This window comes from Nannospalax galili, unplaced genomic scaffold (genome assembly GCF_000622305.1).
Source record: "Nannospalax galili isolate Female #2095 unplaced genomic scaffold, S.galili_v1.0 scaffold828, whole genome shotgun sequence".
In the NCBI taxonomy this organism is placed as follows: Eukaryota; Metazoa; Chordata; class Mammalia; order Rodentia; family Spalacidae; genus Nannospalax; species Nannospalax galili.
The window spans coordinates 2,459,604-2,475,054 of record NW_008359075.1 but is presented as its reverse complement, the minus strand read 5'-3'; the positions used below and the strand labels follow the sequence as shown (position 1 = coordinate 2,475,054).

General features: G+C 38.4%; 1 pseudogene across 1 annotated transcript; it reads right to left on the bottom strand.

Annotated features, from left to right (window-relative positions):
* Positions 1 to 13,651: 13,651 nt before the first annotated feature.
* Positions 13,652 to 14,869, bottom strand: LOC103725365 (annotated as a pseudogene). The gene has a single exon (XR_001872163.1). The product of XR_001872163.1 is annotated as a 60S ribosomal protein L3 pseudogene (transcript).
* Between the last annotated feature and the right edge of the window lie 582 nt (positions 14,870 to 15,451).

The window sequence follows — 15,451 nt, the reverse complement described above, 5'->3', positions numbered from 1 at the left end:
TTCTGTTTACTCAAGGTCATTCACTCCCTCTGGTTCACCTCCTGTGCTGCAATGATCCTTGAGCCATGTGAGGCAGAGGATTGAAGGTTTCCTGTTCAGGGATAGGCACTCTCCTTCCTGTTGATTTCTGCAATTGGCCAATTGTGGGTTTCTGTGTTAATCACTACCTGCTGCGTATAGGAACTTCTCTGGTGATAGATGAGACATACATTCATCCTGTATGTAGAGGATGTTTTGAAGATGTTTCACTTAGCAATGAAATACTTGACCAGTTATGGAACACTGCAATTGTCTCCATCTGTTGCACAAAAAAGCTACTTTGAAAGGTACACTTTTCTTTAAACATGAGAATGTATATTTAAAAAAGATTAAGATTTTACATTGCTCTAGGGATGTGGTAAAAGTATTTTTTTCAAGGAGCTATGACCTCTCCAGTCATGTGTATTTGACCATGTTTACAGTACCACCAGTAAGTTCCTTCCCATTGAGTGGACCTTAGTTCGAATTAGATAGCCATTGATTACCCCCACGATAAAAGTGCCACTACTGCACCAATAGCAATTGTATGCTGGGCCACTTTTTTATTCTAGTAATTAGGTTTTACAGCAGCATAAGACCATTGATTGGGTTACTCCACTGGCTGGTTGTATAGTATCCTCTGATACCATGAGAGTTAGTCTTCAGGGAGGAGACTTCCAGGTCAATTCTAGTTTGATTACTCCAAGTCCTATGTCCAAAGTATATCCCATCTTCCACAACAGAGTCTTACCTTAAATATTTAGGAGGCTGGGGCTGGCGAGAGACAGCAGCATAAGACCATTGATTGGGTTACTCCACTGGCTGGTTGTATAGTATCCTCTGATACCATGAGAGTTAGTCTTCAGGGAGGAGACTTCCAGGTCAATTCTAGTTTGATTACTCCAAGTCCTATGTCCAAAGTATGTCCCATCTTCCACAACAGAGTCTTACCTTAAATATTTACGAGGCTGGGGCTGGCGAAATGACTCAGTGGTTAAGAACACTGGTTGTTCTTGCAGGAGACCCAGATTTGAATCCCAGCAACTATGTGGAAGCTACCAACTGTCCATAACTCCAGTTCCAGGGGGATTGGACAGCTTCTTCTGTTTTCCTTGCACATTGCATGACATGGTGTACTTACCTGCAGGCAGGTAATACAAGCATACAAATAAAATTTTAAAAAAGGTTTTAGGAGGCAATCAAGGGCCGTTGCAATCACCTGTGTTATTTTGGGAGTCTCTTGGATTACCCTGACCAACACCTAGAAGGGAGTTTTCTCCTGCCTAGCACTGTGTTTTTTGTTGTGTAGCTTTTAGCTTACACATGTGCTCCTATATATTGTATGGATATTTTCAGTAGGATTTGAGCTAATATATTTACCTCTAGCTTTTCCTACAATCTAATTATTATTTTTCTCTCCTCTCTCCATGTAAAATACTTTCTACTCCCTCCCCAGTTAAAGTAACCTGTGTTTCCCAATTTCTCCATAAGTAATATCTGTCCCTTACTATGCATTTCTCTCAAGCCCCTTCTTCCCTTTTGCCTCCCTGACCCTACCTCCATGGTTCCTTTCCATTTTCCTGGTTCCAACATGTAGGGATTTGGAGATAAAACCACTAATGACAGAGAACACATATTGCTTGTTTTCTAAAATTCTTTATTTATTATTTTTATTTTACGTGTATGTGGGTATTCCCTGGGTGCAGGTAGGTGCACCTGTGTCATGCAGCACCCAAGGAGGACAGAATAGACTGTCGGATGCCCAGGAACTGGAGTTAAAGACAGTTTGTAGTTGCCCTGTGGTTGCTGGAATTCAAACCCTGGTCTTCTGCAAGAACAACCAGTGTTCTTATCCACTGAGCCTTCTCTCCAGACCCATGTTGCTTGTTTTTGTGAGTCTGTATTACTTCACATACTATAACAGTTTTTAATTCTATTCATTTACCTGAAAGTTTCATGGTTTCCTTTTTCTTTACTGATATGTACAGTAACTCCATTGTTGGAATGTACCATGTTGTCACTATCCATTAGTCGATTGAGGAACATTTAGGTTGTTTCCATTTCTTAGCTATTGTGAAAAGATCAGCAACAAATACGGCTGCACAAGTATCTCTGTGATAGGATGAGCCCATTGGGTATATATTGAGGAGTGGTATGACCAAATCATACAGTAGATTTATTTTTAGCTTTCTCAGAGTTCTCTCTACTGCTTTCCACAGTGGTTGCACCCATTTACTATCCACCATCAGTGGATGAAGGTTCCACTTTCTTCACACTCACACCAGCATTAGGTGCATTTCTTCTCTTAATCTTAACCATTGTGGGCTTCAGTGAAATCTTAAAGCTGTTTTGCTTTGCATTTCCCTAATAATTAAGGATTTGAGCACTTTTAGTGTCGTTCTTTCATGTTTTGAGTGCTCTCTGTTCAGATTCATAGCCCATTTTTCAATCAGGTCATTTTTTTCTGTTTGTTTTTTGAGTTCTTTGAATATTCTGGATAGTAATCATCTGTCATGTGAATAGATGAAGATTTTATCTCAGTCTGTACATTTCACCTTTACTCAATTTTTATTTTCTTTGCAGTACAGAAGCTATTTAGTTTAATGAAGTCCCGTTAACATCAATTTCTAAGTGATGACTGATATCTGATTTAGAAAGTCCTTTTGAGCACCTATATCTTGTAGAGTATTGCCTGTATATCTTCTAACAGTTTCTGAGTTTCAGGCTTCATGAGGTCTTATACCCATTTGTATTTGACTTTTGTGTAGAGTGATATGTATGAGTCTAATTTCATTCTGCAACAAATGGAGATCTATTTTGCAGGCACCATTTGTTAAGGATGCCATCTTTCCTCTGGTTTGTATTCTTGGAATCTTTGTTAAATATGGGGTGGCTGTAATTGTGTGCACTCATGTTTGGTGTCACCCATTGTGTTTCATTGTTCTCTGAGTCTGTTTTTGTGCAAATTCGATGCTGCTTTTATGATTACAGCTCAGTGAAATAGTTGAGTTCTGGTATGATAATCCCTCAGCATTGCTCTTTTTGCTCAGTACTTCTCCTTGGGTGTCTAGGGTCTTTTCTGTTTCTGTATGCATTTTAGGATAGATATTTCTGTTTCTGTAAAGAATGTCCCATGGATTTTGATTGAATTATCATTGAATCTGTGAATTGCTTTTGATAAGATCGACATTTTCACTATATTGGTTTTGCCAATCCATTGGCATGGGAGAGCTTTCCATAAACTTGTATATTTCTCAAACTCTTCAAAGATTTATAGTTTTCTTTGAATACATTTAATATCTTAGGTTAGGTTTATCTTTAGATATGTTAAGTTTTAAAGACTATTGAGAATGGAACTATTCCTTTGAACTCTTTCTCTTATTGCCTGTTATTTATATAGAGAAAGGCTACTGATTTTTATAGATTGTTTTTGTAACCTGTGACTTTTTTGAAAGTGTTAAACATTTGTAGAAGTTTTCTGGAGTAATTTTTAAGGATCTGTTACATATATTTTCTGCAAATAATGAAAATTTGATCTCTGTTTATGAATTAGTACCCTTTATTTTTTTTCTCTTATTTTATTGCTTTATCTAGAATTACAAGCACTATATTGAAAAGAAGTGGGGATAAGAGACCTCCTTTGTGGTGATTGATTTTAACTGGAATTTTCAAAGTTTTTCTCTATTCAGAATTAAGTTGGTTTTGTGTTTATGGTATACAGCCTTAATTTTGATAAGGTAATTTACAGCCAGTCCATTTTCATTGAAAACTTTATATTAATTGTTCGGTAGGTAGGCATGTCCTCCAAGGGAACTAGTTACCTCTCCCACCCAGCTGATCAGCTTCAATTGCATGAGGGGGAGGGTCTAAGGACAGATTCCATCTTGATGGCCGGTGAGCAGAACGCTGGCAGAACGGGGCACTGGGGTGCAGATCTCAAAAGCTTAGTCAAGCCCAACCTCCCTTTGTATCCCTGGGTGGCACAGCCAACAGCTTCTTGGTGCCAGCATCTTTCTTGGGTAAGCCCCATGGCTCCTAGCATACCCTGACTCCCCCAGCCTCATTCACCCTCCCAGTTTCCCCACCCCATCTCTTCTCCTAGCCTGGGTACTGGCCCATTTCGTGTCTTGGCACCCCAGATCCCTGCACTGAGCTCTCAGCCCAGAATTCCCACTTCTTCCTGATCTTTTGCATCCAGACCAACCCAATCTTCCCAGTAGTCCACAGTAGCCCTCGGGGTCTCTTTCTGCCCCCATCTCCCTTTGCATCCCAGGGTGGCAGAGCCATGAACTTCCTGACACCAACATCTTTCCTGGATCCTGCTCTCAGGACAGCCCAGCCCCCAAATTGCTGAGGCCAGCATCTTCCCTGGAGGGACACAGACTTTAGGAGAAAGCCTGAGAGCATCCGATCACCCTCTGACTTGGGTCTTTGTGGGAACTTCTGAAGATGAAAGCAATTTGGCCCCTCCAATATAGAATTAAATGTGATAACATGAAGCCTAGCCCAAACAACTTTTCATACTCAACAAATAAACCACAGAGGCAAATGAAGTTCACAAGAAGAAACAAACCTAAACTCAGAAAAAGAAGGCTAGAGTCTCACACAAGAGTCAGAAACAACAAAAGAAATCCACATGTCAAAGTCACAGAGAAAAAAGAATAACATGAGAAACCAAAATAACATATCCCCACCAAGTACAAACAGTCCTCTAGAGGAGCACAATGAGAACTCTGTAGAGATAATGCAGGACATTGAACTCAAAAGAATAATTATAAACATGATAAAAGAACTCAGTGAATTTAAAGAACACACAAACAAAGAAAACAAAGAACTGAAAGAAGATAGGGATAAACTTCTGATTGAATTCAGAAAAGAGTCAGAAATATTGAAGAATACTTAGGCTGAAATGAAGAAGGAAGTAAAACACTCAGTAAGCCAATTAGAAATGACAGGAGAAAGCCTCACCAATAGGATGAATGAAATGGAAAACAGAATATCAAAAAAGAAAGATAAAGTGGGCAACTTAGACCACTCAAGCAAAGATTATGAAAAATTTAAGAAAATACAAGAATGGAATATGCAGGAATTGTGTGACACCATAAAAAGACCAAAGTTACAAATCATAAGCATACAGGAAGGAGAAGAATCTCAGGATACTGGGATGGACCAGATCTTCAACAGGATTGTAGAAGAAAAATTTTCCAAAATTAAAGAAAGATATGCCCATACAAATGCAAGAAGCATATAGAACGCCAAACAGACAGGACCAGAAAAGAAACTCTTCACAGTACATCATAGTAAAAACACTAAATACAGAACAAAGAAAGAATACTGAAAGCTGCAAAAGAAAACCAAGTCATATATGAAGGTAAACCCATCAGAATTACAGCTGACTTTTCAGTACAAACCATAAAGGCCAGAAGAGCCTGGACCAAGGTATTCCCAATTCTGAATGACCACAGATGGCAGCCCAGATTACTTAACCCAGCCAAAATGTCAATTATAGTCAAAGGGTAAAGAAAAATCTTTCATGACATAAATAGGCTGAAAGGATTCACCTCCACAAAACCAGACTTTCAGAGAGTTCTTGAAGCAATACAAAGAGCTGAACAATGGAACAACTATATACAAGGGGTATGGAAAGAAACTCAATGAAGATATAAATGTGGAAATATACAGCTATACCAAGAATGTGAACAGAAATAAAGATGACAGGAATCAATGCACATCTTTCATTAATAACTTTAAATATCAATACACTGAACTCCCCAACTCAAAAGATGCAGCATATGTGAATGGATTAAGAAACAAAACCCATTTTTTTTTTATTTTGGTCTGCAAGAAACTCATCTTGCTTTCAAGGAGAGGCACTACTTTAAGGTGAAAGGATGGAAAAAATATAACAAGCGAATGGTACTAAGAAATGAGCAGATGTTGCAATTCTAATATCTGACAAAACAGATTCACACTAAAACAAATCAGAAGATATAAAGAGGGGCGTTTCATTCTGATCAAAGGAATAATAAACCAAGAAGATATTGCAATCATGAACATATATTCACCGAACTCTGGTGCAGCCAACTTCTTAATATCAGTATTACAGGACTTTAAGACACAGATTAATCCCAACTCATTAATAGTAGGGGACTTCAATACCCCATTGTCACCATTAGATAGGTTAACAGGACAGAGATTTAACAGAGAGAGAGCTGAATTTAAAAGACCATACATCAAATGGGCCTAACAGACATCTACTGAATATTCCACACAAGCACCAAAGAATATACTTTCTATTCAGCGCCCCATGGAATGTTCTCTGAAATCAACCATATACTGGGGCTCAAAACAAACCTCAACAAATGCAAAAAGACTGAAATAATTCCATGCATACTATCAGACCACAATTCAATAAAGCTTAAAATCAACACCAGAAGAAACCCGAGTAACTACATGAACACATGGAGATTAAACAACATACTCCTGAATGGTGAATAGGTAAAAGGAGAAATTAAGAAAGAAATAAAAGTATTCCTGGAACTAAATGAAAATGACAATACAACACAACAAAACCTCTGGGACATGTTGAAAGCAGCCTTTACAGCTCTAAGTGCCTACATTAAAAAATCAGAAAGAACACAAATAAATGACTTAACATTGCAACTCCAGGCCAGCAGACAAGAAGAAATAAGAAGAATCAGAGCAGGAATTAATGAAATAGAAACAGGGAAAATAATACAAAGAAACAACAAATCTAAGAACTGATTCTTTGAAAAGATAAACAAGATTGGCAGACCCTTATTCCAGGTAACCAAAAGAAAGAAAGAGCACCTCCAAATCAGCAAAATCAGAAAAGAAAGGGGAAACATCACAACAGACACCAAAATGATCCAGAACATTATAAAGGAATACTTTGAAACATATATGCTACTAAATTTGAAAACCTAAAAGACATGGATGGATATCTAAAAGCATGGGAACCATCAAAACTAAACTGAGATTAGCAGCTTAAACAGAAACGTAACACATAAGGAAATTGAAACAGTAATACAAAATCTCCCCACTAAAAAAAAAAAGCCCAGGACCAGATGGATTTACATCAGAATTCTACCAGATATTTAAAGATGATCTTCATCCAATATTACTTAATTCATTCAAAGAGATAGAAATGGAGGGAGAACTTCCAAATTCCTTCTATGAAGCCAGCATCACTCTATTACCAAAGCCAGGTAAAGATACAACAACAACAACAACAATACCCCCAAAAACAAAAACAAAAATCAAAAAAACAAAACAAACAAACAAAAAACTATGGACCCATTACCTTAATAAATATAGATGCAAAAATTCTCAACAAAATACTTGCAAACTGCATAGAGGCACACATCAAAAGGCACACATCAAAAAAAATCATCCATCATGATCAAGTCAGCTTTATTCTGGAGATGCAGGGATGATTCAGTATAAGTCAAGAAACATCATATATAATATAAATGGACTCAAAGACCAGAACCACGTGGTCATCTCAATAAATGCAAAGAAGGCCTTTGACAAAATTCAACATGCATTTATATTCAAAGTCCTAGAGGGAATTTGACTGGAGGGAACATGCCTCAACATAATTAAAGGTATATACAACAAACCCACAGCCAACATCATTCTAAATGGAGAAAAACTGGAAGCATTCCCATTTAAATCAGGAACCATGCAAGGCTGTCTACTATCTCCACTCCTTTTTAACATAGTGCTGGAAACTCTTAAAGAGCAGTAAGACAAGGGATGGAAACTAATGGAGTAATAATTGGAAAAGAAGAGAGATCAAAATATCCTTTTGTGTAGACAGTATGATATTATAACTAAGAGATGCCAAAAATTCCACCAGAAAACTCCATGAAATTATTAACACTTTCAGTAAAGTGGCAAGTTACAAAATTAATCCACAAAATTCTGTAGCCTTTCTATATTCCAATAACAAGCAATCAGGGAAAGAATAGGTGGAAATACTCTCCTTCAAAATAGCTGCAAAAAAATAAAAAATCTCTGAATAAACATGACGAAAGACATTAAAGACCTCTACAATGAAAATTTTAAATCTTTAAAGAAAGAGATTTAGGAAGACATCAGATGATGGGAGGCCCTCCCATGCTCATTGACTGGAAGAATTAATATTGTGAAAATCACCACCCTATCAAAAGCCACTTATAGATTCAAAGCAATGGAAATCAAAATCTCACAGATGGGAAAAAAACCATCCTAAGATACATATGGAAGCACAAAAGACCTCAGACAGACAGAGGAACACTCAGCACTAAAAGGAATGCAGTGGGGATAACTATGACAGATTTTAAACTATATTACAGAGCTATAGTCATAAAAACAACATGGTACTGTCACAAAACTAGACCCATAGATCAATAGAATAAAATTGAAGATGCAAATATGAGTACATGCAGCTTCAGCCACCTGATATTTGATAAAGGGGCCAAGAACATTCACTAGAGGAAAGACAGCATGTTCAGCAAATGGTGCTGGCAAAACTGGATCTCCACCTGTAGAAGACTAAAATTAAGACCCTGTCTTTCACCATACACAAAAGTCAACTCCAAATGGATCAAACACCTCAATGTGAAGCCTGAAACTCTGAAACTGTTAGAAGAAAATATTGGCAATAGCCTACAAAATATGGGTGTAGGAAACGATTTTCTAAACTGGACATCAATTGCTCAGGAAACAAGGTCAAGAATCAACAAATGGGACCTCATTAAACTAAAAAGCTTCTGTCCATCAAAAGAAGCAACCAAGGAAGTGAAAAGAAAACCCTCAGAATTGGAGAAAATCTTCACCAGCAACACGTCTGACAGAAGTTTAGCATCCAGAATATATAATGAACTCAAAAAACAAAGAATCAAGAATGGAAGTAATCCAATTAAAAGATGGGCTAAGGAGCTGAACAGAGAGTCCTCAAAAGAAGAAATAAAGATGCCTGATAAGCATCTTCAAAGGTGCTTAACGTCATTGGTAATTAGGGAAATGCAAATAGAAACCGCTTTAAGATTTCATCTTACCCCATTCAGACCGGCTAAGATCAAGACAAAATTATACCAAATGTTGGAGAGGATGTAGGGAAAGGGGAACACCCATCCAAAGCTGGTGGAATTGAAAACTTGTATGACCCCTAGTGAAAGCAGTATGGAGAACTCTTAAAAAAGTAAAAATGAACCTACTATCTGACCCAGTTATACCACTCCTTCGCATATACCCAAATAACTCAATCCAATTCAGAGACAGTTATACATCCATGTTTGTTGCTGCTCTTTTCACAATAACTAAGAGATAGAAGCAACCTAAGTGTCCCTCAACTGACGAGTGGATAATGAAAATGTGGTTCATTTATACAATGGAGTTTCACTTGGTAGTAAAGAAAGATGAAATCATGAAATTTGCAGGTAAATGGATGGAACCAGAAAATGCTATATTAAGTGAAGTAACACAGACTCAGAAAAAAAAAGATGTATGTTCTCCCTCATATGTGGATCTTAGCACCAAATCCTTATAAGTGAATGTGTATCCAGACATAACTACAGGAACGATGATAATGAAGAGGAACCAGGGAGGTAAAGGAAAAGAAAGAATCTGAAAGAGAAGAACAGTAAGAAACAGGTGTTCCTAGGAAACAGGGGGGAGGGAAGGTTATACAAGGAACCTAGGGGATAAAATGAAAGAAGGGGCTCAAGAGAGGTGGAAACATAAGAGAAGGGTATTATGAAAGGAGAAATGGGAAAAATGGGGGCATGTTAAGTGGTGAAACCATGGTGGAAGGGTTAGACAATGCAAGAAATATATAATGCGTAGCTAGTTTTTTTTTTAAAAAAAAGAGGGAACCATATTAATAGAACAACCTACTGACAAATTATACATACAACTAGCTCAAGGAATATAACTTATATCTAGGCAAGGTTTATCTGAGAATGTTTAGTATTTGCCCAAGCTTTATCTACATGGCACATGGTAATTAAAAGTATCAGACTGGTGGAACTAACCTTCTTGGATGTTTAACTGCCATACTTTGAGGCTTATAATAATTTGGTCAGAGTGACATAAAGGACAGTTTTTGTTCCTTGCCATGCTAAGTTGGCTAAGTTCCAGGGAACTATGAGCATCTCTCAAAATGTCCTGTATCAGTGGTAAGTCACTTGTCCTCTTGATGAAGGAGGCATGGAGATCCCATTAAATGGACTTGAACCAAGGTCCAGTCTACAGAGGAGGGTCAACAGAGAGGAAACATTTCCTCCATGCTTCTAAGAAAGCCAGCCACAGTCTAGCAGGACCTTTGACTTATCTTCACCTAGCTGGAACTGGTAAAAGAAAGGAGGCAGGGGCTCCTCCCAAGCCCATGAGACCCCTGAGAAACAGATCTTCAAATACCCTTAAGGGTAAAAAATAAATTGGTTTTTCTGGGCCAACTGTATGGTCTTAAACATCCAAAAGGAAACTATAACCAAAGATTAAAGGAATCAATATAATTCTTTAAGAGTCCACATATATAGCTAAAGCTATATAATAAAAAACAATGCCAGACATGAGAGCCATTTCTCTGGCCCCACTAGCTCTCATTTTAAATGTTCTGTATGTATGGTAATTTAATTGTGTGCCAGGCATTGTAGATGATAGTCTGTGGACTATTTAGACTTAGATTTCTTCTAAACATATAGACATTTTTATGTGGCATAAAAGAAATTAAATGATGCAATACCACCTTGGACTTGCAGAAGCATCAACCTTCTTTATAAGGAGTCTTCTGGTTTTACTCAGTTATTAAAATATAGTTCTTGGTCCTGGCATGATGTGAGACACAGCCCAGCTCATGTCTTAAGTAAGGTAATCCACATAAATTGATAGAGTATATAAACTTACTTTGTAGCATCAACAGGTTGCTAAAATGTCTGCCTCCTAACTCCTGCCTACCTTTAGATTTTGTCCTCTGCATGCAGATTTTTATTTTTACATTTAAAAAATATGTCTAATTGCCTGTGTCTCTGTGTCTTTATTTTGCATATGTGTGACCTTAGAAGCAAGATGACAGTGTGGATCCCCTGGAATTGGAATTACGGGAGGTTGTAAGTTGCTTGATATAGGTGCTGGGAACCGAAATCATGTATCTGAAAGAGAAAGTTCTTTTAATCTATAAGAAATCTCTCCAGCCCTATCTGTGCAGATTTTTAAAGATTTCCCCCAAATTTGAGAGAGCTGCATGCAAAAATCTAAGGTTTTTCATCATTAATGCCCTCTCTTTCTGTCATGTTTTCCAATTTCCAGCAGCAATAACAGCCTTGGTTTCACTTTTATCGCTTTAGCCTAGATCTCAGGCTTTTTTATGAAAACTGTCACTACATTTATGCAATCTTTACATGTGACAGTTTTGTTTCAATAATTGTACTCTTTAAAGTTTCTGTTTGTTTATTTTGTCTAGTTGTAGCTTAGACTACTTAAAATTTTATGCAAAATTTATTCACATTAATATTTGCAATCTTTTCTATTTCCAGAACTGAAGATTCCCTGCTGATCAGACTAATTTCCTCTTAATAAGAATGTTTGTGCTGTTGCAAGTGAATGTAACAAAAATATTTGATCTGTTACCTTATTTCATGAATTAGGTTTTATAAGATTTCTTACTTTTAAAAGTTCTTTTCTTCATAATTAGTATTTCTCCTTAGCAATTTGGTGGCATTTAGTAAATAAGTTCTTCCAGGGTTACAGAAAGACAGAAGCTTTGGTAGACATGGAAGATCAGATCAGCATCTGTTTTAAGACTGTATAACTGATCAATGCCATTTATAAGATAACCATTGATAACTTGTCTGAGACAAATTCTTGCTACTGAATGTCAGCCAATTAGAAACAAATTTAGTCCAATACACATGCTTCTGATTGTCCACCAATCAAGAGTGATCTGAGTCAAGTAACCAGACTACTGCAGATGTGGACACACACTTACAATTCTGCATTTCCATCGGTACCTAAACTTCATGTTCAGTCAAATCCCTATGCGTGCTTAGCAGCATGCTCACTTAGAAAGTCCTACCTGACTACTATTATTATTTTTTGTTTAAAAATTCTTCATTAAAATAAAGTGATGTTCCACTTCTAATTGCTTCATCATATTCTTCTATTTCAATGTATCAAAGATTACCTAATACCACATTTTTTTTTATGTAACACAATGAGTGTATTGAGTTGATTATATGAACATTGATGGAGAGATTATCAAAAATTTTGGGATATCCCTTCATGATTTGCAGGTGAAACTGGGAAGGTGGGGCTTCCCCCTTGAAGTCCTTAGTGTCATTAATGAAATGATTTAATAATAAGCTTACTCAAGGGCAACTTTATTAGAGTTTAAAAGAAAATCTCCAGGGGAGGAAAACTGTCGATATCAGTACCTGCCTTGGGGAGGAGAATGGAGAAGAGAAGGAAATAGGCCACACAACCTGAGTTAAACAGGCATGGAGGTCAGCCTCATGGAATCATACAGCCACAATCCAGAGAGGAATCTTTAGAAAAAGAGTAAAGAAAAACAGACTGTTGGGGAAAGGAAGCTTAAAACAGAGATAGAAGGGAAAGCTATGCTTTTCTGAGTAATTTAGAACGCAGGCAGAATTACCCTAGGAAGCTGAGTGACTAATGCACTAGAGGGAAGGAATTCCAGGAAGGAAAAGTCTATGGTATCTAATTAAAAGAATAATTTTCTGACTTCTCTCTTTAGCATAGATTCAGGTGAACTTGATTTCCTAGCGCTGGTCCCGCCTTCCTGAGGGGGGTGGTCGCTTGGCCAGGTGCTTGACCTCTCCACGGGAATGTAGGCTTCCATTTAGGTCAGACATTTATTTCACTGGATGGCAATGAAATAGTTTCCCTTTAATAGCTCTTTAATGTTGCTGTGTCAAAGGGTTATAGGTGCCTTTCTAGAGGGTATATCACTGAAGATAATGTCTCTTCCAATCCCACTAAACATTTGCTTCCAAAAGTTCAATGAAGAGCGTTTGAGAATTTTGAGTTCCTCTTGGCTAGTGAACTAACAATTAACTGCCTATAAATCCTCATGGAGGGATGGGGCCTCCTGACCCCCTTTCCTATCAAATGTTTAAGGAACCAGTCTTCTATAGATCTGTTTAGGTAATCAGAGGTTCTGTGAGTCAAAGGTACAATGGACATTTCATCTCCAGAAGACAGCTTTTCACAACAGTCTTCCTCTTCCTCTGGTTCATACATTGTTTCTTCCCCACCCATATAAGCAATACAGAGAGCTCTCTTTCAGTTCATCTGTTCTATGATGATCTTCTCATCATTTTATGGTACAAAATCTGTCATTAATAAGACTAGTTAATTCTATCTTTGTTATTGTAAAAAATATCCTTTCCAGTCCAGCTTTTATAAACTACTTGGGTTTTTTGTTTGAAATTGGTGTTGAATTTATATATTTGAATATTTCATTCCATGCAAATATTAAATCTTACTACTTACTTAATGCTACCATGCATCCATATTCACAAAATTCATTCACTTCTCATTTTTCATTTGTACTTGTTTATTTCTGTATTTTTTTTCCAGTGGAAAAGTTTTTATTGAAACCCCACTAGTTAAACAATGTGCTTCTAACACTAAGCACATTCCTCCTTGGCAATCCATCTTTCTTGAGTGGTCCCATGAATGCTTTCTTCTCCTCTATGGCCTGGAAATGCCATGGCCAAATTTGGAGGTGTCAATGAACTTCAGGTCAATCTTCTCCAGAGCATGGCCTTTGGTCTGGACCAGCAAGGACTTGTGGAGGGTGAGCACTCGTGTCTTGGTTCCCACCACACAGCCTTTCAGCATGACGAAGTCATTGGTCACCTCAAAATAATGGACAAAACCACCAAGGGGTTGATGTTCTTGTCAAAGAGGTCATAGTCAGTAGAGACATTGTTCATGATCAGCTTGCCATCCTTGGTAAGGTAGCCCTGTCCAGTCTTGTAAATCTTGTTAATCTCCGAGAAATGATGATAGCCTTTTTGCCCAGCTCGAGCCACAGAGAAGGCCACACAGGCAGGGTAAGAGGCTCCAATACAAGCAACCTTGCGCAGGACTCCGTGGGTCTAGCCAGGCAGGTTCTTGGTGTGTCAGCGGCTGGTGACCCCTTTGTAGCTTTTACATTTAGACCCCCCAATGACATCAATCATCTCATCCTTCCCAAACACCTGGTTCACAGGGACTTGCTGCTCCAGCCTTTCCCCAGCCCAGTCTAGTTTCTCAGCTACAGTGCCCCCATTCACCTGGATCTCCATCAAGTGGGCCTTCTTTTGACGGAGAGGAAGCAGGTGCATCTGGGTGTTGGGGATGATGTGGATGACCTGGCAGTACTTCTTCGTGCTGCTGAAGTCTTCTCCAGCTGCTTCTTGCCCATGTCGTCCTGCCATTTCTTATAGTACTTGGTGAAGACCTTCTTCGTAGATTTGTGCCAGTTCTTGTAGAAGCACCTTTTGCATTCATCACTGATGTGCTCAGCAGAAATGGTCTTAAAGGTGTGGAGGCCATGTGGGGTTTCTATGTAGCCCACAACCACCATAGGTGGTGTCTCCACAATTGTGACAGCCTCCACAACTTCCTTCTTGTTCACCTTAGATCCTAGCCTGTCAACTTCACGCACAATATGGGTCATTCCAGCCTTATAAGCCAGAAAGGCTGTCAGGTGGACAGGCTTGGAAGGGTCATCCTTGGGGAAGCTCTTCACTTTCCTGTGATGCTGGCTGCTGCATTTCTGAGGAAAGAAGCCCAAGGACCCGTGCCTGGGAGCCAAGAACTTCCTGTGAGACATCCTGCTGTAAACACTGCCATAGCGCTTATATCTGTATTTTTATTGAATTTGTTCAAAGTTCATGCAATAGATTTTGTTTGAATTTGGATTGCGTCTCCTCCATTTGCATCCTCTCACTACCTCCCTGCCCAATTTCGTGTAATCATAAGGTTGTCACCCTTAAAGTGACTGACACTCTCCGTCACAGCAGCCAATCATTGCCAATAGTTCCTCAGATAGGGCTGGAGTTTCTTATTTACTTCTCCGTACCCATGCTGGAACTTTGTTGGCTGAGCTTAACTAGGACTTGTCCATGCTGTTACCATGCTGTGAGTTTATGTGAGTTACTGCTTACCTGCCTGGAGAACTGTTTCCCTGTAGTCATCCACCACTTCTGACTCTTACAATCTTTCTTCCGGTATTCCACAATGATCCTTGAGCCCTGGGAGGCAGATATTTGCTTATAGGTGTCCTATTCATGGATAATTGCTCTATAGCCTCTTATTTGCATGTTGGAAAGTTGTGGATTGCTGTGTTAATCACTATCTGCTATATAAGGAAACTCTGCTGAGAGTTGATCTATGTGTAAACAATAGGTGTATG